We start from the raw sequence: 24,804 nt of genomic DNA, 5'->3' as shown, positions 1-24,804 counted from the left end.
CTTAACACACATCCGGGACTGGACTCTCTACGCCTATATAAAGCTAGATTCTATAACCCTGGGTGCTAACAGGCAATGCAACTGAGTCTCCATGCTACAGAAACAGCACCTTCGGGGAGGGGAGCCTGACGCCTGTTCATTTTAATCTTCCACAGCGCAAGAGCACAGACGGAGGTGCTTCCAGGCCTGATCCTCCCTGAGAACAGGGGTTGGCAAATTACAGTCAGCCCGAAGAGGAATATACAACAGAGGCGATACACGGCCCACAAAGCATAAACTACTCACTGTCTGGCCCTTTACAGACACTAGCCTAGAATTTGCAAGGGTTTTTTCACTAAGCCAGATTTCACTGCATAAATATCCAAGATAGAAATATAATCCTTTGGGTTTCCCTAGTTGTGCGCATCTCCAGTGAAGCGGTGCCACCCTGGGGCCTTGCCCAGGCCCACGCCCACGCCCATCTAGCTACTCTGCTGGCCCGCTGGCCAGGAGCACTGTTAGCAGGGGTTTAACCAGCTTCCAAATATCTGCTAACTTTCTAACCATCAAACCACACACATGTGCACATACACACACCCTAAGCTCAACCAGCCTCGTCAGATGGCAGAAAGAAGTGAAGGCAAACATCTGGGTGTGAATCATGAAGCCGGCAGAGGCAAGAGAACACGATTTACGGTGGGACAGAGGCGTGTCCATTCAAGCCTGACTCACGCTTGGATCCGTGGGACAAGAACTGGCAGAGACGCACCAGGTCCTTGCAGGCGGGCACAGACGGAACCTATCTTGTAGCCACAGCTTTCACGCTGCTCTCTCTCCCTTTTGTAGGCAACAGAATTCATTTTGTTTTTATTTTCCCCCCAAACAAATCTAATTTAGATCCTCAGTATTACATATAAAACAGACTCAAGGCCAGGGTGCCCTGCTTGGAGGAGTCCTGCCTGTAACCCCTCCTTTCCCACAGCAGCCACCCTGAGGCACTTCCCTGAGGCCCTGGAGCATTTTGAAAATCACTGGCCAGAAAGAAAATATTGTTATCAGGCAGAGGAAAACACAGCCCAAAATGCACGTGAGGATAGCCTTGGGGAGTGAAGAAAAGGACATTTAAAAACGAATACAGGTCTGCATATTTTGTCAAGTTACCCAAAGAAGCGCTTCAAGGCTCGGGCTTTGCTGGAACAAAAACACGGAAGATTCGCCAACAAAGGCAACTTAATACCAAGCCCCGCCTCTCCAGACAGTAGTCCCACCTGTCAAACAGGTTACTGAGCCTGTCTGCTATCTGCCCGCCAGAGGAAAATCTCCCTGCACTCCACCTTATCAAAGGCCACTTCCTGGCAACAGGATTAATTTCACTCCGCACTTGGGTACTGGCCAGTGTCAGACGCCTGGCGATGTTGGATGGCCTGCAACTCACCGGGAACCACTACAGCTACACATTCAAGGCTAATCACAGGACAGCAGCACTTCTGAGAGCCAGGCACCCTGCTGAGCACGCTCGTGCCCTCACTCCACCTCCTCACAACAGCCCTTTCTGGAAGATACCACCATCATCAGCCTGCTTTATAGAGGACACCAAGGTGAAGCTGGGATAGAGAAGTAACTTGTTCAAGGTCACAATACTACCGAGGGCTAGAGCCAGGCTTGAAGCCCAGGCAGGACACTAGCCTGCAGACTATATGCCCAAGGGGACCCTGACTCCAGGCTGCTGTGGCTTTACCTATGGGCGAGGGGGCACAGACAGGAAAGAGATGCACTGGCTCTGACATGAGTCAGCCCAGGCTCAAAGGCTGCCTTCTGGCTGACTGCACACATGACGGTATTAGACAAAGTCTTCAAAGACGAGCATCTTATTTATGCCAATGCTGCCAACAGCCAGATTTACATCCAGGCCTTCACTCTTCACAGGTCTCCCTGATTCCAGTAACACATGGTCAGAATCATCTGCTTTCTCAAGTAGTCCTCAACCCCCAATACATGCGAACCTATCACCACTGGGCTCTTTCCCTCAGTCACCAACATTGATGAAGGACCTAAGTGTGCTCCAGCCCCAGCCCCGCCCTCCCAGAGCACAGAGGGTCACTTGGGGAAGACGTACGAGCTCAGCATAAGTGCCACGGTTATGAGACACAGAAGCAGAAGTCCCCAACGTGGGGTGGAGAGAAAGGAAAGTGAAATGTCTCTGTATAGAAGGAATGGAAAGATCCCACTGCTGGACAAAACATACCAAAAAGCATGATCCGACAGGAACGGACATTGAGAGCAGGCCGGATAAACAGTTCAGGAAACAACCACGCGGGCCGGGAAAGGACGTGGTCATGGGACAGTACTCTTGTGAAGTCTCAGCCAACACGTAAAGAACCATCGCCATGAAACGCAGGTACAATACTAAGTCTGGCCCTCCTTCTCCAACATGCCAGTGTTTGGCAAAAAAAAAACACCTTTAACATAAGGGAGGTGCCACAGGCCCTTCAAATCCTCAGATGTTTACAGACTGCTCTGTGTGCCAGACACCCGAGCTCCCAGGTGCTGGGGAGGTGGAGACAACGGAGACTCTGCCCAGTCTCTGGAGGAGGCTCCCAAAATGTTTTCTGTGAAGGGTGAGAGAGGAGGTAAGCTTGGCTCTGCTGGCCACACAGCGTCCGTAGCAACCACTCAACTCTGCCCAAGGCCCTGCAAGTGCGAAAACAGCCACACACAACACACAGCTGTGGTCCGATAAAACTTTATTTACAAAAACAGGAGGCTGGCCGGATATGGGGCTGCAGTTTGCTGACGCCTAGCCAAAAGGGAGAAACAGATAAGGAAAGGAATACACTACAGCAAGAAGAATTCAACAAAAGGTTTCACACACGCACCAGGACGTGGCGGGGGTAGGCGCCAGGGCGGGGGCAGCCTGGCCGGGTTTTGCAGGGGAACTTCTGCTGCCTCGCTTTGCCACAGCGGGACCAATCACTCCCCACACCTCCAGCTCTCAGAGGCTCCCTACAGGGACCAATCAGAAGAGCAGAGGTGGCTTGCAAGAAGCACAGAGCGCCCACATCTCTCCGTTCCCATCTGGAAAGCGAGAGCCTGGACAGCCTGCGACACAATCCAGTCACTCCACCTGCAGAAGCCCAAGCGAGCGAGCTCTGTGCCAGAAAGGTATGTGGTGCCTGCAGAACACAGCACACACCTCTCCAAGAATAAGCTGCTTGAAAAGGAGGTGTGAGGGAACAACAAAAGGATGGGACTGCGGTTTCTGGTAACCCAACGTCCATACAAGTCACCACCAAAAGAGGGCCACACCCCCGAGAGGAAGCAACAGAAATTAAAAATAAGAAACAAGGCCGGTGGGGGGGGGAACAAAGCACTTCCCCATCCCCAATTCTCCTGCACAGCTGGGTTTTTAAGCCCCACCCTTGCCTCCCTGAACCACAGGCAGAATCAGCTCTCCCTGACCGGTCCTCAATCCCTCCTCTGCCAGAACCAGAGAGATCCTGCACAGCTGCTCAGACTTCAGCATCATCCTACTGCTCCAGGGTCAAGTCTAAACCCTCTAGCCCAACACACTGGCCTCAAAACGCCACCCCATCTCATCCCACCACGGACCACCCCCCGACTTCTCCCCAGTCTCACCTCTCCAAAACATGTGGTTTGCATCTCGCCTCTGCTCCACAGTGGCTGTGACTTTAGGCCTGTTTCCTCATGGATTAAACAGAAATGAACATACTGCTACCCACACCTCACAGGGCTGACATCAGGAATAAACGGGAGAAGGAACACAACACAGGTGACCCAGTCCCCACTCGCCAGTAGAAGGTTCTCACCAACGGCAGCTCTCAGCCCAGCTCTTCACTCGTCACCTCCCAGCTGCCCAGCCCCATTGTCGCCCTTACAACACTCCTCATCCTGCCAGGCTCCTAGGCAACCACGGTGGCCTCCAATTTCCCACCCACCTCCAGGCCCTCACAGCCCCAGGTGCCCACACACCTGGCACCTGTGCTTCCACCTCCCGTGCTCCAGAGATCTGTCCCCACTTTGGCGCATCACAGCCTAAGCGGTACGAGGCAGAGAGATCTTCAAAACCATGAGCATAAAATCACAGATGTTTAGGACCTGCCGGCAGACCCCTTTAATTAACTCTCAGGAGACAGAGATGCACTTTAATTCTCAGAAAACCCTCCTGAGGTAAACACTCCGCTGTGACCACATTTTAAACAACAAGAAACTGCCCCAGTTTCAAGGTTTCCCACTTCAGGACCATAAGCACGGTTATTCCCGGCAATCACACCCTGGGGCTGCAATAGACCCTTCCTGGAGGTGCAGGAGCCCAGTCCTGCTCATTTGTTTACCCGGAACATTTTTTAGTAACAAAAAAATGTTGGTAGAGAAATGCTTGGTAGAGAAAAAGTGTAAAGCCTCAAGAAAAATTATCACCCGCAGCCCAGCTCCCAGCTACACTGATGGATCTTTCTTCACCAGCACAAGTCACTTAAATTCTGGGGCCACCATGTTGCAATACTAATCATCTGTCTCTTGCTACTCTGTCCTATTGTGTTTTTGTTTCCTATTTCAAAAGAGTCCAGCAATGAAGGTCATAAAACACTGTACATAAATTCCAAAAAGATTTGCTATTTGTTTAAAAACACGATGAAAATTTTTGGCGGGTTTTTCTGCTGAGGAAGATTAGCCCTGAGCTCACATCTGTGCCACCCTTCCTCCACTTTGTATGTGGGAGGCCTCCACAGCATGGCTGACGAGTGGAGCAGGTCCACGCCCAGACCCAAACCCACTAATCTGGGCCACTGAAGCGGACCATGTGCAACTTTAACCACTCAGCCAGGGGGCCAGCCCCCAGAAAATGGTTTGAAGGAAAGCTCAGAAAGGACTGCAAAGAGGCCCAGGACAAGCACTCGGGCCCCGCAGCACAGCGACTGTTCACACCCACGGCCTTCCCCGTAGGAACGTCATCTGTAGCAGCTAGAATCTGGCACCAGAGCAGAGGGAGGATGAATGGGCAGTGCCCTTCTCTGGCCCAGGAGAAGGCGGCCCTCCCACCTTGCCAAACCTCGTGTTCTCAGAGACTCGCTGCTGAAAGCACGCAGGAGGGTGGGGAGGCAGAGTCCAGTTCTATCGTCTACCAAATACCAGCCCCTGCTGACGGGGCTGTTCAAACTCCAACCTAGCCAAGGGCACTGACGCGCCTCTCTGGGCAAACCCTCCCTGCCGAGGACGCGTGCCCTCCTGCGGGCAGCGGCTCTCTCTACGCACAAATGGCCAGAATGGGAGGAGCCCAAACGCCACCTCAGCCATTTACGTTTGCTCTTCTGCACAGCGGGGACAGAGTATCTACTTTAGAAGGTTGCTGGAAGGACAGAGATAACAGTCACAAGGTGTGATACAAACACCCCTAATGGAGCACTCAGAGGCACAGAGGAGGAATTCCACAGACGGGCACAGGGACTTCGCTCGTCCCCAAGTCGTGGCTCCCAGGCACCTGAGCACCTCCAGGCCCCCCTCCCTTCTCAGGAGCTCCAGAGGGGAAGGGCAGAGTTCACTCCCCACAAACTTAAGGAAGGAGTGACAAACGACGAGAACCCCCACCTGCCCTTTCTTCTGGGACTCAGAGTGCTCCACAGCCGCTCCAGCAAAGGTAGCTCTAGATGTTCCAACACAAAACGACACGGGGGACCGATCCGTGAGAAGAGCAGAGTGGTGTAACTGACAAATGTGCTTACCAACAGTTACTCAAACATACATGTACACAAATACGACGGGGTCTACCTGTCTACACACACAGCCTCCCCAGAAGTGGCCCTTAATTTACTTTCAATCAATTCATAGAAACACTATTTAGAATACAGGGAGGTTCTGCCTAATATGGCAGAAGGACCACAGGCACTTACAGCTCACCCTTCCAAAACCCCCTAAAATGAACATAAAGGACAAAGAGAACCCAAAAGATAGGGATGGTTTCGGCAGACAAAGAACAGACACGAGTGGCAAGAGATTTAGCAGACTGAAGGATCCTACAAACTGAGGAGCGCAGGGCAGCAAACCTCCCACTGACCCCCAGAACATCAGGGAGCTCAGGAGGCGCCTTGTAAGTCGGGGCCCCGGTGGGGCTTTAAAGGTGGGAGGACCTGTTGAAAGGCTGCACGGGTAACACTGGCCTCCCCATCACCTCCCCTCCACACCCCGTTCCGGATAAATTAAATAAGAGAAGTCTAGACTTGAGAACACCAGGGTCAAAGTGGGTGGGGGTGAGGAAAGAAGCTGAAACAAAGTCTGAGTAGCAAACCCCGGGACCCTCGGGTCCCTCTGCTGCTGGCCTCACAGAGGGTGGCAGACAAACATGCGCCCCTCTCTCCAGACCCCAGGCAAAGATGGAGTCGTCTACAGAAAACCTATAGACATCTATACTTGGGGCTGAAGAAAAAAGGCCGGCCTCCCATCCACCCACTCGACAGCAAAAGAGCTCCCAGTGACCCACTATCCAGTTTCTAATCACTGCACGTGCCCAAGACCACAGACACCTGAGAGACCACAACTAAAGGACAGATACCAAAGAGACACAGAGAAGAACCTGGAGGAAACAGACAACGCCAGGAACCAAAGGAAAAGATACGTAACATAAAATTAATATCCTCAGAAAACTAAGAGAAGGTACTGCACCCATGCAAAAAAAACAAAACCAGGATTTTTTTTTCTTAAGGGACAATCAGCAAACAAGAAAAAGCCCTAGGGGGCCGGCCCCACGGCTTAGTGGTTAAGCTTGCGCGCACTGCGGCAGCCCAGGGTTTCGCTGGTTGGATTCTGGGTGTGGACATGGCACTGCTGGTCAGGCCATGCTGAGGCAGCATCCCACATGCCACAACTAGAAGGACCCACAACTAAAATATACAACTACGTACTGGGGAGCTTTGGGGAGAAAAGGCAGAAAAAAAAAAGATTGGCAACAGTTGTTAGCTCAGGTGCCAATCTTTAATTAAAAGAAAGAAAGAAAGAAAGAAAAAGCCCTAGGAAGAATTAAGCACATGATAGCCAAAACCCCATGACCTCACGTTAATCATGAGAAAAATATCAGACAAATCCCGATTAAAGGGCATTCTACAAAATACCTGACCAGAATTCCTCAAAACTGTCAAAGCCCTCAGAAACAAGGAAAGTCTGGCGGCTGTCACAGGCTAGAGGAACCTAAGAGACACGACAACTAAATGTGATATCCTGGAACAGAAAAAGGACATTAGGCAGAAACCAAGGAAATGTGAATAACGTATAGACTTTAGTTAATAATCATGTATCAATATTGGTTAATTAGTTGGTACAAATGTACCATGCTAATGTAAAATGTCTAACAGGGGAAACTGGGAGCAAGGTATATGGGAACTCCAACATTTCTGTAAATCCAAACTATTCTAAAAAACTTTTAAATTTTAATTCAATAGAAGAGATGGAAGATGAAAGTCAAGCAAATTTCAGAAATATTAACAAGGAAATGAATGCTAGCCACCCCCCGCCTCCCAATTAAAGGATTAATCCAGGAGTTCAAATTTAACTAGGAGTTCCAGAAACAGAGAAAAAAAAGGAGGGGAAGAAATTATCAAATAAAAACCACAAGAAAAATTCCCAGAGTTGAAGTACCCAAGATTTGCAAGGGCCCAACAAGGCCTCAGAACACGGGTGTAAAAAGAACACGAGGGATATCATGAAACCTCAGTACGTTGGGGATAAAGACAAGAACCCAAAAGCTTCTGAGAGCGCAGCCTTGCCCCTAAGAAAGGTCGAGGGACAGAACAACAATGACTTCTCATGAGCAACAATGATGAGCTTCTACCAGCATCATTCCCTTCCCTGGGAAATGACTTTCAGTCCAGAATCCAATAGTCAGCTGACCAAGTCAAGGGTGGGGATTAAAAAAAGATTTTTTCAGATTCACACAAGGACTCAAAACATTTACCTTCTCAGAAAGTTGCAGGGGAATATGCTCTAACAAGCAAGACAGAGGCAAATGTCACAGCGGTCATTCCCGCCTGCCAGCAGCTAATTCTCCCCTCCTCCTTCTTACAGGAAGTTCTCTCTTCTCTTCGCACGGCAGCACAGGGGCCTGGGGCGGGCCTGAGGTGGCTGGACCCACACCCAGCTGAGGTGGAGGGGGCCTGCCTGGTGTAAGAGAAACCCATCCCCCTTGCTGGTGATTGGCTCAGAATGTGTATGTGACTCACCCAGACAAACAGGACACCTGGTTCCTTAATGACAACATGGAACCACTGGACCAACCAATCAGAAACCTGCCCACCTCTGGACTTCCACTTACTTGAGTCAATAAACGTCCTTATTGTTTAAGGCGGCTTAAGATAGTTGCTATTATTTGATGCTCAAATTACCAGATACAACATAGGATCCACAGAACGAGAGCTCCAACACAGGGACAAAGACAAGCCGCAGAAATGACAAGCAAAGGAAGCCCCACATGGAAGCTGTGCTACGGGCAAGAGAGGAACTGGGCCTGAAGAGAGCAGGACAAAGGCTTCCAGGGGAGCAACGGAACTGACGGATTATCTGACGTATCTGGGCAATCAGAAAATAGCATTTGTTGCACTTTATTAGAGCATTTGTAAAAAAGTAGAAGATACAAGTTTTAACGTAGTTCGATATCAATCTTTTCTATTTTGGTAGTGCTTTCTGCGTCCTATTTAAGGAATTTTGTCTTCTCCATGATCATAAGGATATTCTATGTTTTCTTCTAGAAGCTTCATTGTTTTATCTTTCATGTTTAGCTCTATAATCTATCTAAAACTGATTCTGGATATGATTTGAGGTAGGAGATTCATTTTTTTTCCTATACAGAGAATCCAATTTTCCCAGTACCTTTTTGAAAACGCCTTCTTTTCCCTTTGTCATAAACTATGTGCAGTCTGTTTCAAGATTTCCATTCTATTCTATCGGCCTGTTTGTCTGTCCTTTTGCCAACACTGTGCCACTTTAACATCCTTACATTGTGCTGTCTCGACATCTAGTAGGTTAAGTCCTTCAGCTCTGTCCCTCTTCAAGCTTTGATTATTCCTGGCCCTTTGCATTTTCACACAAATGTCAGAATCAGTTTGTCAATTTCCAAACAAAACAACAACAAAAGAAAAGCCTGCTGGGATTTTAATCAGAATTATACGGAATCTAGGGATCAATTTGGGGGGAACCAACACCTTCACAACACTAAGGGCTGGCGAGTATGCGGATCAAGGACAACTCTCGTGCACTGCTGGTGGGCAGGGCAAGTGGGAGAATCACTGGAAAACTGGCAGCCGCCTACTAAAGCTCAACATAAGCGTACCCTGAGACCCAGCAATTCCCCTCCTGCGTGTACACCCAACAGAGCACGTACACACACGCAAGGAAGGACACTCCAAGAATGTCAATGGCAGCATTATTCAGGATAGCTCAAAACGGAAACAACCTAAAAGTCTATCACCACTAGAATGAATAAATATTATATTCACGTAATGGAATTCCATTCAACGAGAAAGAACAAACTCATACACAACTACATAGATAAAACTCACAAATATAATAGCGAATGAAATAAGCCAGATACAAAAGAGAGCATCATTTTATAAGGGTCCGGGACAATCTATAATGAAAATATAACTTTGTGTGAACTTACATATGCACAGTAACTTTAAAATGAAAAAAGAAATTATTATAAGATTGGAAAAAACAGAAATCTCAGGGCCAGCCCAGTGGCGTAGCAATTAAATTCACATGGTCTGCTTTGGGGGCCCGCGTGGTTCACTGGTTTCGATCCCAGGAGTGCATCTATGCACCATTTATCAAACCATGCTGTGGCAGGCATCCTACATATAAAATACAGGAAGATGGGCAGAGACGTTAGCTCAGGGCCACTCTTCCCCAGCAAAAAGAGGAGGATTGATGGCAGATGTTAGCTCAGGGCTAATCTTCCCCAAAAATAAAAAGAGAAACCGTTACACCTTAATAAATCAAGCCTACTCAGATAGAGATGATAGATGAAATGATTAAGGCAGATCAGCAAACATGTTCAAAAAGTGATATATGAGACTTTAAGGAAAATCCCAAATTCTGAAAAGCAAAAATCTCTGACCAGAGTGCAATAAAACAAAACATAGTGAAAGTAGAAGTAAAAATAACCCTGTCAGTTGGAAAACCTAAAACTCTATTAAAACACTTTTGAATCAAAGGGGAATTCAAAACCATGGCTGCAGAATACCTAGAAAATAGCATTAAATAAAGAAAAGAACACTCCACACGCAAACTTTTTAAAACAAAGACAATTTGTACTCAGAGGAAATTTAATAATCTAAAAACTTTAAATTCCTAACAGAAAAGAACAAAGTAAAATCAAGCATCCAATTTAAGAAGTCAGAAAAGAGAACTGAACGCGAAGGAAAGCAGAAACAACTAATGAAGAAAAAGCCAAAAGTAATTTAATGAAAAGTAATTTGAATAAAACTTAATTTAAACATAGGAGTTCTTTGAAACAAGAAACAAAAGCGATAAACCACCAAAAGGTATTTGCACCCTCACTTTATAGACAAGACACCAAGGCTCAGTGACATTAAACGACTGGCCTAAGGTCACTACCATCAAGTTAGGGCACTGCAAAGCCTGAACTTGAACCCAGGTCAGCCTGACATCCAGGTCTGCTCTGGAAGTACGGGCACTCAGTGGGCACAAGGGAAACAAGCCATGCTACTGTAATTATGAGGGCCACCTGTGGGCCCCAGAGAATGCCCACAGGGCCATCCAGGGGCCCTGAGGCCCAGGATAAAATGCCCACAGTACTCCCAGGCTCTGCCAGTACTCCCGGGGCTGTGGCGAACGTGCAGGGCAAGTCTGGCCTGGGGACAGGGACGGTCTGAGCCGGCACTGCATCAGGGGAGGAACTCGACTGTGATACAGGGTCCCGTGGCCCCAGGGTGTGCACCAGCTCTGGGCTCCTCACCCACAGGGGTGTCTTGAGTCTCCCCAAGCACAGCACTTGCTGGATGGTCCCAGTGACCCTTGTGGTAACTCCTGACCAACTTAAACTCTGTTATGGCTCCTTTCTCCCTGGGCGGTGGGGTCAGTCCCCACCACCTAGCTCCCAGGCACACGGGCTCCGGCTGAATGAAGCCTGCAGAGGACTCTGGCTAGCAATCCATTTGCAGTCTGCAAAGAGTTACTGGCCTACCTTATCTTTTGAATATGCAGTTAATTTAGCAAGCAAAAAAAAAAAGACAATTTCTATACACAGCGGGGGATGGACAGCTGGACAGATGTGCCACATGTAGGCCTCGCTCTCCAAGGTCAAAAGTGACCAGGGACTTGGCAAATAAAAGGAACATATAAGACACATAGCTCTATTTCAGTTTCTCCTTCCTTTTCCACCTCCTAATATTGGTGAATTATCAAGTGAGAAGTACCCTGCAAATGCCACCAAAACCTCCGTTCTGTGTGGTAAAATCCGATTTAGCAGAGAACAGAAATTGGAGACAGCATTTGTATCGGATTGTTTCTTCTAACCAGATCAAAAAGAAGTTTCCAAGGGCCACTGACGCATAAACAGAGACAGGTGACAGAATCCGCTGGAAAAACGTGAACCGTAGGGGCCCCAGCACCAGGGGCCAGGGCACTCGGGATGGGTCTGAGCAAATTAAGGGTCCCAGGCAAAGCTCTTGCCAGGAAAGAGCCAATAATGCACCAGCCACTCAGTCCTGACCCAGACCACCCCCCACAGGTGTGTCTGTTTTTCAAATTTATATGGGTAACCTTTGTAATCAGTTATCCTTGTAACTAATACACGTTACTAATACACATACAGCATAACAAATTCAAATGATACTAAAGTGTGCAAATCAGTCCAACTCAAAAGGTAACCGCTGTTAACACGGTAGATGCCCTCCGTGCTTGCTTTCTCAGCTAGCATAAACCTATCCACAGTCTGTGTCTTCAACTTTCATCTAGACCTGTGGGAAGTTACTACACTATGCTGCAGCTTGCTTTCTTCTCTTATTATGCTCTGGTCATCTTTCCAAGAAAACACATCCTGCTCTGCCTCATTCTTTTTAATGCCTACATGGTATCTCACTGCGTAGCTGCGCCACACTGCTTTCCCACTGCCCGACAAGTAGACACGTAAACTATTTCCAACCGTGCACTACGACAAATAATGCTACGACCGACATGCCAGGACATGTGCCTTTACACACTTGGGCCAGTATTTGAGTACCATCTGATTTTTCTATGAAGCACATTTCTAGTTTGTGACAAAGAACTGAAAGGCAGGAAGAAAGGCGAAGGAAGAGAGAGAGGTGTTTCACGCCCAAAGAAACCAGCAGCGCTGCAGACCCCAGACCTTTAATTAGGTCAATTACTCAGGAGTCGGATGCCCTCCTAGGAGAAAATACCCCGAGGGACACAGAACACAGGCCACTTAAAACAAAAACCCCACTTTCCTCTTCCAACCCCTCCCCGACTGTGGCACTGCCCCCCTTCAACTTTGAGGAGGCAGAAAAGAGGCAACAGTGGCTTCCTCAGAAGCCCCCAAGGAGACTCCTTAGCAACAAACCATTCCGCCTGGATGTAATGCCACCCTCCAATCGGAGAGAGGAAATACTCCGTCAAGCTGGCTGAATAGTAATACAGCTGTGCAGAGGACCCTGCCAACAACCGCTGAGGTGGCTGTCTTTACCGCCGGCCCTGCTCAGAGGAGGAAACCAAGGCTGCGAGGTGCAGTAACAGGCCAAGGTCACTCCTTGCTCTTCTCCCTCTACCATATCATCTCAGAGCTGAGCCACGGGCGGTAGTGTGTTTGCTCATACAGACACGGCGCATCAACTCAGCCCCCACAAATTCACCCTCTCTTGGATGAAAGTAAATAAACAAATCCAAATATACTGAAGGCAGAGGGGCTAGAAGGGCTGAGTTGGTTTAAATGACCCAAAACAGAGCCCAAAGGACTATACCTCAAGAACCTACACCTATTTATTCTCCAAGCCTCAGGCACCAGAGGAGACCCAGGACGATTACAGCCACTGGGCCGCCAAACAGGCAAGACCAGGTCTGAAATAACGACAAAGGACCACCCGAAAATAAGAGCCCGGTGTTCCCCAGGGGCCTTCACAGATGTGCCAACCTGTCATCTCAGTAAGGGAGAAAAGAGGAACATGTGCCCTCAACGCAAATACACTAATATTATTCATTGATTATTTATAATAAACCAACATTACAAAGACCTTACCCACACTAAAAGAACTCTATTCTCCCAACTCCCGGAGCCCTCCCCACTCCTAAACTATCACAGACGGTGCTGCCTCTTTACCCTAACAAGCTCACATCAGAGAGCACACGGCCCACCTTGACCATACTTCAACTCCCATGTCACAACCAAATCCTACAGCTTTCAGATCTTTGGAGAGCAGGCCCTGTAACTAAATCCACTCTTTGCCACCACTAAGTATCACCAACAGGACATTATGATTTGTCCAGGGTGGGCAAAGAATTACAAAGGCCTTTTTTTTTTTCTTAAGAGGACAGGAAGGGACCAAAGTGACAGTGCTTGGGAATCATATATAAAATGTCTTTTACTTAACTTTATTTCTATTAAGGTACACCTAAAACATTCCTATCTCCTGCTTCCCGTGGTCACTTGAGGTTTAGAACGCGCATGTCGTTAAAACATTCCCATTAGTGGAAGACAAAATCATTTCAAGACAGCACCCACCTCTTGATATGAAAAAGGGACAGTGGGCAGGAAGGAATGACTTTTATTTTCTATTTTGTGCGCCTCTGGAGTGTTTGGGTTTTTGAAACCAGCCTGTATTGTTACCGTTCCGCTGTTTTTAAGGTCTCGGTAAACTAAGCAATGCAGAAGCAACACCTCACACTGTTTCTGAGCTGACTAGGTGCCATCGTCACCACGACACTATGAGACAGCTCGCATAAACCTCCAGCTCCATTCGGCAGGCAAGGAAACAGGCTCAAAGGGGCAAACAAATGAGACTTGCTCAAGGTAGGTTTAAGTGGTGGAAATAAACACTCCTGTCTGCCTGACACCAAATCAGGACAGCGGTCCGCCTCGTTGAAGAGCCTCCCCGGTACCCAGAACCCACGAACTGCCTTAACATACCTATCTTGATTCCTCCCCAGACGTTTACCTAAAACGTTCCAAGAACAGACAGAATGGACTCAGCATAGGGCAGCAGCCAGTGATCAAATGCTCTTGTTAGGCAGAAAGGGCTCCAATGCACCTGCCCCACGGGGAGGCCCTGGGTGGAGGTGTCTGAGCTCCTGGAGGTGAGGACAGGGCTATGTGATTTGGGTCTAAATCTTCAGCAGGTAGTACAGGGCTTAGCACACAATTAGAAACACCAACATCTAGTAAACAAATGAGCCCCTAGCGTATAAGCCTGCCTCCTCCAAACCCCTAGGCTCTCAGCTGGTGCTGAACCCAGGAAGCATTATTAGCTACTGTTTACTGAGAGCCTGCTTGCCTTGTGCCAGGTACCTTACAAACACTTCAGGGTAGGACCCACTGAATCCTCCCCTCAATTCTAGGAGGAAGGTGTTACTATCACATTTTGCAGACAATGAGAATGGAGACTCCAAAAGATTAAATAATTTTAACCACCCAGCTTGCAAGTGGTAGAACCTGGATTTGAAGGCAGCTGACCTCAAAGTCAGGGGCTACTCTCCATCAGGAAAGGAGCAGAGGAGGGGGCAAGGCACTCTCAACTCTCCCAGTGAATTTTCTCTAGGTTCAAACTCACAATAACAAGCCACAAGGGCCAGAGCCGTGTCATCCCCAACGGCATCTCCTCTGGGAACCTACCTCGCTGGAGCACACATCCTTCCCAACCCCGCCTGATGAAACACCACCCAGGCATTTCCAGGCGCTTCATCTGTGCAGTTGCGCCCCCCCACTAGGTGTGATCTAGAATAACCAGGTGGGGGAAGTCAGGGCCCACAGGCCAAGCGCTTGAGGAGGGGACTGAGCAGATCTGCACAACAGCCATTATCAGGAGACGCAACACAGGACTGGCCTTCAAATAAATTCCGCACAGTCAGAAATATTAATAGCAACAAAACCACCAAGAGCTACGAAATGTGAGCCTCAGAAATCTCCAGAGGGCCTACGGGAGAACTCCAAATGGAGGAGGTCTGTGAATTTTCTCTGCCAGGCTCTCGTGTACGAAGGCCGGAAGAAAACATCTATGCCAAGTACCATCATTTCAGCTGATACTGAAAATCAAACTTAGGCCTGGCGACCTGTGCCTTTGTCTACAAACCCCACTTGGCCTCACTATTGAGACGTCCAGGGCTACTCCTTCCAGCCACTTCTGCACTGGAAGACCAGAGAACGCTGTTTCTGATATGCTTGGCCACATTGATCCAAACCAAAATCCTACACTGACTGTGGGAAGCCTGCAACAATCACTGCTCTTGATTTGGGAAATGCGCACACCCAAATGACCCCAGAAGGCTATTCATCCAGAAAAACCCACAGTTCAGAAACACCCGCTCTCATACACTAGTGTATATAAATTGACACAAAGTTTTCTGAAGAGGAATTTAGCAGAATTCTTACCAAAACAATCTTTAATGGGCTATTCAGCAAGAGTCTACCCTACAGAAACATACTCTCACACGCTATTATATACAAACTATCTAAGGTTTCTGAAGAGTAATTCGGCAGAATATTACCAAAACTTTGTGATATCCAAAAATTAGAAATAGCCCAAACATCCACCAATACGCAACAGGTTAAATCAAGTATATCCATAAGGCATTCTCTGCAGTCGCTAAAACAGATGACGTAATCTGTCCGTACGGGCTGTCGCAAAGCACACCATGACATTTCATTACGTGAAGAGGGCAGCATGCTTTAGGAAGACTATAAACACGCATGTGCAATAATGTGCATAATTTTTTTCTGGAAGGAATCACAAGAAACTTCTCATACTGGTTTCCTTTCAGAGACACAGGGGAAGAGCCCTTAGACCTTTCAACACAGCTTGAATTTTCTAACTACTTTCTTAAAAATTTCAACTGGGAATATCTGGGCCATGGGATTGTGAGCTATTTTTGTTTTCTTTTTCAGGCACCTCTATATTTTTCTTAAACCTAATAATTTTTAAAACATTAAAAATGTGGTAGATCTATATATATTAATATGGAAAAATGCTCATGATAAATATTCAAAAATGCAAGTTGCCTATAAGAAAGACTAGCATGATTCCATCTTTGTTTTTTAAAAACCCGCCTACGGGGCCGGCCCTGTGGCCGAGTGGTTGGGTTCGCACTCTGCCTCTTCGGCCTGGGGTTTCACTGGTTCGGATCCTGGGTGCGGATGTGGCGCCGCTCAGGCCACGCTGAGGGGGTGTCCCACATGCCACGGCTGGAAGGACCCACAACTAAAGGTGCGCAACTGTGTACCAGGGGGCATTGGGAGAAGGAAAAATTTTTAAAAACCTGCCTACAAAGGGTCATATTTACACGTGCACTGAGAGTCTAGAAGGGTAAACAAAGCAAACTGTAGGCAGTGGATACTGCCTGGGAAGCTGGAAGGAAAAGCTTTCATTTTTCTTTGTATGCTTGCTTTTTCTTTTTTTTTTCTTTACGAGTATGAATACTTTTGTAATTAATTTTATATCAAAAAAAAATTCCACTTTATGCTTCAGGACAACGTTCCACTCTCCCCAAGTGCTTCCGAACACTCAGCCCATTCAGTCCCCGGACAGGTCGGCCAGGCGGCAGCGGCGGGGCCCCTCCCGGGCAGGCTCGTGTTTTCTGTAGCGCCTGGAACAGAGCGGTTCTTTAAGCTCTGAACTGTATGTAAACACCACCTGCCCGAAAAAGCTCTGGGAGACACAAAGGACCATGGAAAGAGCACTGGAGACGACCTCCTTTTCCCAGCGGGTCCTGCAGCGACCCACCCCATCACTCCACACAAAGAGATGATCCAGAAGTATGCTGGGCGAGTCAACTTGGAATTCTCAGAGCCAAGGTCCTACCTGCCCTCCCCTGGGCTGGCCACTGGCCACACGGGAGCACCTGCATCACGTTGACATCCAAAGGGTTGGGGCGCCCTGGAAAGCGAGCTGACCCACGAGCTCTCTGTGGCCCACACATTTCTTTTTTTTTTTTTTTTTTAAAAGATTTTATTTTTTCCTTTTTCTCCCCAAAGCCCCCCGGTACATAGTTGTGTATTCTTCGTTGTGGGTTCCTCTAGCTGTGGCATGTGGGACGCTGCCTCAGCGTGGTTTGATGAGCAGTGCCATGTCCGCGCCCAGGATTCGAACCAACGAAACAGTGGGCCGCCTGCAGCGGAGCGCGCGAACGTAACCACTCGGCCACGGGGCCAGCCCCCACACATTTCTGATCCTAAATTAGAAACGTATTTCTAATACTCCAGGGCTGGCACACTATTTTCAAAAGGTGCTTATTTCAAGTCTGCCACATTTTCCAGAAGGCCTTTCCTGACGGCCCCACACCCAGGCTGAGCTGGGCCTGCCTCTCGGTGGGCTCCCACGAGATCCTCCTATGCAGCTCCATCGTTCACCCTACACACATTGCTGGAGCACCCTCTCTGTCAGACACAGAGCAGTGAAGGAAGAGGAAGCAACAGCATTCTGCTTCACAGCATACTCACTCACTCCACTGGGGGAAAAGGACCACTCAATAAATGAAAATAAAACTGTATGTCTCGGTTGTTGCCCACAGACAGATGAAGGGATAAACAAACTGTGATGTGTGTGTGTGTGTGTGTAATGAAATACTATTCAACCTTAAAAAGGAACAGAATTCTGACACATGCTCCAACATGGATGAACCTTGAAAAGATTATGCTAAGTGAAATAAGCCAGACACAAAGACATATACTGGATGACTCCACTCACATGAGGTCCCTAGAGTAGTCAATCTTAAAGACAGCAAGTGGAGGAGCCGGCCCCATGGCCGAGAGGTTAAGTTCCTACGCTCCGCTTTGGCGGCCCAGGGTTTCACTGGTTCGGATCCTGGGTGTGGACCTAGCACCGCGCATCAGGCCACGCTGAGGTGGAGTCCCACATGGCGCAACCAGAAGGACCCACAACTAGGACATGTAACTATGTACTTGGGGGATTTGGGGAGAGGAAAAAAAAGAAAAGAAAGTGGAACGGTGGGTGCCAGAGCTGGGGCAGGGGGAATGGGGGACTCTTTTTGGTGGGTGCAGAGTTTCAGTTTGGGAAGATAATAAAGTTCTGGAGATGGATGGTGGGTGCACAACACTGTGAATGTACTTAACACGACTGAACAGCATACTTGAAAATGGTTAAAACAGGGCCGGCCCTGTGGCTGAGCGGTTAAGTTCACGTGCTCTGCTGCAGGTGACCCAGTGTTTCGATCATTCGAGTCCTGGGTGCGGACATGGCACTGCTCATCAAACCACGCTGAGGTGGCGTCCCACATGCCACACCTGGAAGGACCCACAACTAAGAATACACAGCTATGTACCCGGGGGCTTTGGGGAGAAAAAGGAAAAAAATAAAATCTTTAAAAAAAAAAAAAATGGTTAAAATAGTACATCTTCTTATGTATATTTTACCACAATAAAAGAAACAAGGGCTGAAGGGTGCTGAAGAGAACAGGAGGAGCCTGCACTCCGACCTGGAAATTCCGCTGATGGGAAATAATCAGCAGTGTGGACCAAGACGGACATGCAAGAGGCTCCCTAAAGTTCTGTTTATAAGAAAGAAAAATGGGTAACAACAATCTAAATGTCTAATAAGAAAGGATTAAACAAACTATGGCATACCCATATAACAGCAATTATGTGATTACTAAAAAATCAAGTTTTCAATCACTTAGGGAAATACACTATAACATTAAGAGGAACTATAAACTGTGAATAGTGCATACAGTATTTTTCTAATTTTTTTTTTAAAGATTTTATCTTTTCCTTTTTCACCCCAAAGCCCCATGGTACATAGTTGTATACTCTTCATTGTGGGTCCTTCTAGTTGTGGCACGTGGGACACTGCCTCAGCGTGGTTTTGATGAGCAGTGCCATGTCCCCACCCAGGATTCGAACCAACGAAACACTGGGCTGCCTGCAGCGGAGCGCGTGAACTTAACCACTCGGCCACGGGGCCAGCCCAGTAGTCTTCTAATTTTGAATAAACACATAATCAAAAGAAAGAACTATATTGGTCTTTACCGTAGTTACTTCTTGATGGTGAGGTTACAGGTGATTTGTATTTTTATATTCATCTTCACTCTTTTCAGTATTTTCTAATTTTTTTTCAGTGAAAATGTTACTGTTACGAATGAGGAAAACTTACATGAAGGGCCTTGCACAATACCTGACAAACAGCAGACACTCAAGGAGTATGTGTTGCGTGACAGTGACTTTTAGAAGTAATAAATACTGCTTTTGCAACACCACAAGAGGAAAAGGCTGAAGATGGCTTCTCCGAAAGGAGGAAGAAAGGATACAGAGCAGAGCTACAAAACCAGCTGCAGAGGTGAGAGCGGAAGGAAGTAGTCTAGCACAGAATGTGAAGGACGGCCAGCAACCCAAGATAGACTTCATTTTGCCCACAGACACCTCCTGCTGCCTGAAGAGCTTTACAAACCAACGCGGCTGCTGGCATCTTCCAGAAGCAAGCCAGCCCTCAGCTCAGGTCACACAAAAAAAATCAACAAGCACAGCTAAGAACAACACTCCACCAAGACTTCTGGCTCAACGTACTAAGACAAGCCTCTGTCCTGGTGTAGAGATGTCCCTCGTGCCACTCACAGACAGAAACAGTGATATCACTGACAGCAAGGCCCAGGTCTCCAGGCTCCGAGGCGAGGGAGCCCAGTCCAAGTGGCACCTTTTAAACCTAAAAGCTTGTCATCAACAATTCTATTTCACCAGAAAGCTCACCATCTCTCATCTCTCTCTCTCCTATCTCCAGCACCACAGGGCAATGCCTTTCTCTCTTTGTCCAAATGACAGACCTAATAAGCTTCCTCGAGCTATACAAGCCCCCGAAAAATTCTTAAGAACTCGAGTTAGGATTTGAGAAGAAGCCAGCCCAGTTAGCCCTGACTAAAACATGAGAGCACAATGCCCAACAGATCTCTGCCGGAAACGTCATTTTTCAAGGGGAAAGCACTGCTTTAAAACCGAGTGTAGACAGGCTCTGTTTAACACCTGCCTGCCTATAACAAGATACATACATTTGATAGCAGAGACGCCTCCTTATCAAATTCAGAAATAGATGCACTGGCCCACCTGGCCTATTCTGCTTTGAAATAGAAACCAACACAGAAATGATCAATCTTAAATGGTAGAATAACGAGGCATAGAACCAGCACACAGACATTAGCAACATGAGTCAGTACTTTGTGCAAGGCAAAAAAAAAATCTTGAAAGTACAATAAAATAACCCTTCAGGAAAAAAAAGGAACAGAAATTTACAAGAGGGTGGGGTATGGTGAGTGGGCCAACCAAAAGGCATAACAAAAATCCCTTGGCCAGGCCCCAGGCAACTAGACCACGCTGAACTAGTTTTGACTTGCCATTCCTGAAATTCCACTCTCCCGAGGTTTTCTGGCTCTTCCTTCCCCAGGCTCTCTTTTTACCCATTTGGGCTCCGAGGAGACTGGAGAGGCCCCCACCATGGGCTGAGACAAGGCCCCTGGACCGTGCAGTCAGCCCCGAGATAACTGGAATTCACAGGTAATCAAAAAGCCTGGCGAGAGGGGCAGCCGAGTCATCACCCTCCCTAACCAACAGTCCAGAGCCAGACTGAGCCGGAAGGAAATCCAATAGAAAGGATGGGCAAGACGCGGGAAGCGGGGAAAACTGAAAGGATGACGTGCCCCCGCTAAGATGTCTCAGTCCCACAGCCAGGCCTGGAACCTCCAAGAAGGTTTTAAAAAAACAGAACAGAACAAAGCAAAACCAAGATGGTTGTGCGAACGGCAAAATGAACCAAAACACATATCCCCTCCCCCCCCAGCCTGCAGAACCACTGTAGGTCCAAGCAGAGGGCTCCGGGCCCGTTTACAAACAAGCTCCAGGTTTAGCCCACAGGTAACCGGGGTCTCAGCCCTCACCTGTGGCCAGCCTGGGCTCAGCCCCCCGACCCTTAGCCTCAGTCTTTCCTATGGCCTCCAGTAAACAGCAGACGCCCCAGCCTGGCTGAGCAGCCTAGCTCTTCTAAGCCACTCTGGAGCTTCCAGGCAACTGAGTGGTAGTCGTCATATCAGAACATTAGCTGGGGATAGAATCTGGGGTGGGGAGGTCACAGTCCCAACAACCAGAAATTAGGTCGTTGAAAAAAGATCAGGAATTAGGAGAAAAGAAAACTAAGCAATCAACAAAACCAACACACATTTTCATCACTCTCCTATGGATGGAAGCACTTTGCTACAAATAGTATGTGGAGCTCCCAAGAGCCCCAACAGATACCCAAGGCAAGGCATAATTATTCCCATTTTACAGATGCAGGAGCTGAGGCTCAAAGACTTGCGTAAGGTAACCCAATGAGGACCAGATTCCAGGCTCCAAGAGACACACTTGCCTGAACAAGCAGAGGCTCCCCAAATGATTATTTACCAGTCCCAAAAGAAAGCAGTTATCCTCAAAAGGCAGGCCGCCCTGGGCCTCTGCTGGTTGTCCTGAGTATCTTGTACTGTTCTAGCTCTGCCTTAAACTGAGCAGAACAGCCTCGGAAGGGGCAGGCACCCCAGATGCAAGGACAGAGACCTATTCCCACACAACGCAGATCTGTTTAGTTCTCGAGGGCTCCAAATGCTCCTCTCTCCCATCCTTGCTTCCCCACAGAGGCCCAGCACCGAATAAGCAAGCGCTCAGTGACGTTTTGTGCTTTGAATTCCTTCTCCCCATCCACGCCTCAGCCTAGAACCTGTGGCATCGCAGGATGGCTCAGTCCTATGGGTGGCACCACAAGTGGCTAACTTCCATCCTAGGACTTGCTGGCAGTTATACAAACAGCCGTAGCAGAAACCACCACTGAGCACCAACTGCGTGCCTCCACTACGTCCTTCACCGTCTTCCCTACAAGGTGGAGGATGCAATGTCCCTATTTGTGCCAACGAAGGCTCCCAGAACTCCAAGACGATTTGCACCCCAAAGCCTGGGCCTCCCCGGTCCCACCTTACACCACAGTGCTGTGCACAGACATGCAGCTTTTTGCTGCAGCTGGATCTGGGGAAACCATGCTAAGACTTCAAACAGATAGTTACAAACACCAAACGGGGTGATAATGTATAAAGCCATATAAAACGCACACAAAACCTTAAAGAAAACAAACAAACAAAAATCTCAGGGACAGTTTAACAATCCTGTAAACCAAAGGCTTCTAAAGGTTTCTCCCAGGCAGCCATTTAGCAAATGACACACTCTGGAGAGCCTCCCCGCCCCCCTTCTCCCACTTCCTTCAAGCTAACCATTCTCTCGAAAAACACCTCCTCGTCTTGCCTAAAGGTGGGCTCGGACTTCCCACGATATTTAGAAAGAGGAAGAAAAGAAAAAAAAGCACCTTCCAATTTTACATAGGCAAATCCGCTCTTCAGAGGCCACCGATTTCAACAGTGCTGTGTTTCTTACTTAGAAAGGAGGGGGAAGAAAGAAAAACCAAGGAAGGAAAAAAAACCCCATCTGGCAGGCCCTGAGTAGCGACATCCTGTTTATTATTAAACATGTTCAGCAACAGGGCCTTAAGGATTTTGAAAATAATCCTCCGCTCCGAGCACTCAGCCCGCGATCGTCTCGGGCGGCTGTGCCCCCGCCCCCTGCACACAGGCCACCAGCCCCTGACCGCCAACTTCCGCGACACTCGGGGGGACCTGCCCGCCCCGCGCCCCGAAACGCCGCTGCGACGGCCACCGCCAGCCTCCGGCCCGGAGGGTCGCCCGGCCCCGGGATGCCCCTCGGGGCGGCGGGTGTCAAGCATGCAAGGTGGGGGCGGGCGGGACACCGGCCCGGGGAGGAAGGCGGCTCCCCGGCCTCGGGCCCGCCGCCCCCCAGCCCCTTGCCGGGCCCCGGCCGCGCGGCGCCCAGGCCCGCCCGACCCCGCCGCCCGCGCGCCCGCCCGCCCGAGCCCAGGCCGCGCGGCGCCGCCACAACAATGGCGAGCGGGCCGGGGCCGCCCTCCGCCCGCCGCGCAGGCCGCCGCGCCCGGCCCTGCAGCCCTCGCCAGGGCGGGCGGCCCAACGGCGGCGGGCGGGGCGGGCCGAGGCCGGCGCTCGCGGACAAAGGTCGGCCGGGCCCGGGCTCGCCGCTGTCAGTCAGCCGCCGCCGAGACAAAGCCGGCCCGGCCGCGCCGCCTCCATCTTAGCGCCGCGCCGCCCCGCGCCCGGCCCCGCGCCGCCCCGCGCCCCGGCCCACCTGGTCTGGTTCCGCGGGCGCGACTGGGCCGGGCGATGGCGGTCGGGCGGCGGTCGGGCGCGGAAGCGGCGGGATGGCGGCGGATTGCGCGGCGGCGGCGCGGTGCTCGCTCGCTCGCTCCCTCCCTCCCTCTCTCCCTCCTGGGCTCGCTCGTCGCTCGCTCGCTGGAGCCTCGGAGCCTGTGTCTCGCCGCTCGCCTCCCTCGCGCGCGCGGCTCCCCGCCCCCCGCCTGCCGCCGCCCCCGCCTCCTCCGGCCTCCTCCTCGCGCCGCCGCCGCCGCCGCCCGCAGCCGCGCCTCGGCCCGCGCAGCGCCCCCTGCCGTGCCTCCCGGGCCGAGAGAGGGGCGCCGGGGGCCCGGGGAGGGGGAGGGGCGAGACAGGGGCGCCGGGGGCCCGGGGAGGGGTACGAGGAGGGGCCGGGGTCCCCGGGAGGGGGAGGGGCCGCGGAGAGGAGAGGGAGGGGTACGAGGAGGAGGCTGGGGTCCCGGGGAGGGGGAGGGGCCGCGGAGAAGAGGGGGAAGGGGTGCGAGAGAGGGGGGCTAGGGTCCCGGGGAGGGGGAGGGGCCGCGGAGAAGAGGGGGAAGGGGTGCGAGAGGGGGGGGCTGGGGTTCCGGGGAGGGGGAGGGGCCAGGGAGAGGCGGGGGACTAGAATGGGAGAGTCTAGGCGAGGAGGGGGCTGGGAAGGGGGAGGGGCTCGGGGGAGGGGCCCTGAGAAGGAGAAAGGGCCCGGAGGAGGAGCCGGGGAACTGGGAGTAGGTGTGGAGGGGGCTCCGGGAAGGGGGCCCGGGGAGACGAGGAGAGGGGCCGTGAGGAGGGGGCTGGGAAGGGGAGGAGCCCAGGGCAGGGGGTGGGGCGAGGCCGGAAAAGAGTAGTCCGGAAGAAGGGGGGCTGGGATAGAGGGGGCCAGGACCAGGGGCGGTGAGGCCCAGAGGGAGGGAGGGTTAGGAAGGGAGGGGGCGAGAGCCCGGATCTCCGCCCCTTCCCCCTTCAGAACTGCAGCGCCTCCTGACAGACCGTGAGCTCGGATTTTGTTAAAATATGTATGTGATATGTTCATGGAAAGGAAACAGAAATAATACATTGTTAATTCAAAAGCAGGTTGTTGCATAATATAGATAGTTTATCCCATTTTTGTCAAATAAAAAGTAATCAACCAGTGCTCTTGAGTGTGCGTCTGTGTGTGTGAGAGTGAGTGTGTATTTGTGTGAATGCAAAACAAAAGCCCTGGGAGAATGCACTCCGCTCTTGGTTACCTCTGGGTCCGAGGTCGGTTTGAGGTGAGGAGAGCAAAGGAGGATTCTTGCTTTTTATTCTAGATACGTTGGCAATTAGAAAAACAAACAATTTGAAAAACCAAAGACAAAGAGAAATGTAGCTGGAGCGTGGAATCCAAATCATCGGGCTTCCCTCTCTGACGCTTGTCCTCGT

At 50.0% G+C, this 24,804-nt stretch overlaps 1 protein-coding gene across 49 annotated transcripts in view; it reads right to left on the bottom strand.

Moving 5' to 3' along the window:
• Positions 1–23,517, bottom strand: part of PRRC2B (proline rich coiled-coil 2B) — a 92,560-nt gene extending 69,043 nt beyond the window's left edge. For 30 of the 49 annotated variants that reach the window (XR_011432691.1, XR_002803975.2, XR_011432698.1 and 27 more), the window contains exon 1: positions 23,378–23,517. The gene's annotated coding sequence lies outside the window, so the exon portion shown is untranslated. Of the gene's footprint in view, positions 1–2,224; positions 2,499–3,615; positions 3,805–7,939; positions 8,194–22,529; positions 22,663–23,377 lie in introns of those variants that run through there. The other 19 variants (XR_011432694.1, XR_011432703.1, XM_070251893.1 and 16 more) reach the window with 7 other exon arrangements.
• Positions 23,518–24,804: the final 1,287 nt, after the last annotated feature.

The sequence above is a fragment of the Equus caballus genome, chromosome 25 (assembly GCF_041296265.1).
Source record: "Equus caballus isolate H_3958 breed thoroughbred chromosome 25, TB-T2T, whole genome shotgun sequence".
Lineage (NCBI taxonomy): Eukaryota > Metazoa > Chordata > Mammalia > Perissodactyla > Equidae > Equus > Equus caballus.
The sequence above is the reverse complement of the archived record's forward strand: the minus strand, read 5'-3'. Positions and strand labels throughout refer to the sequence as shown.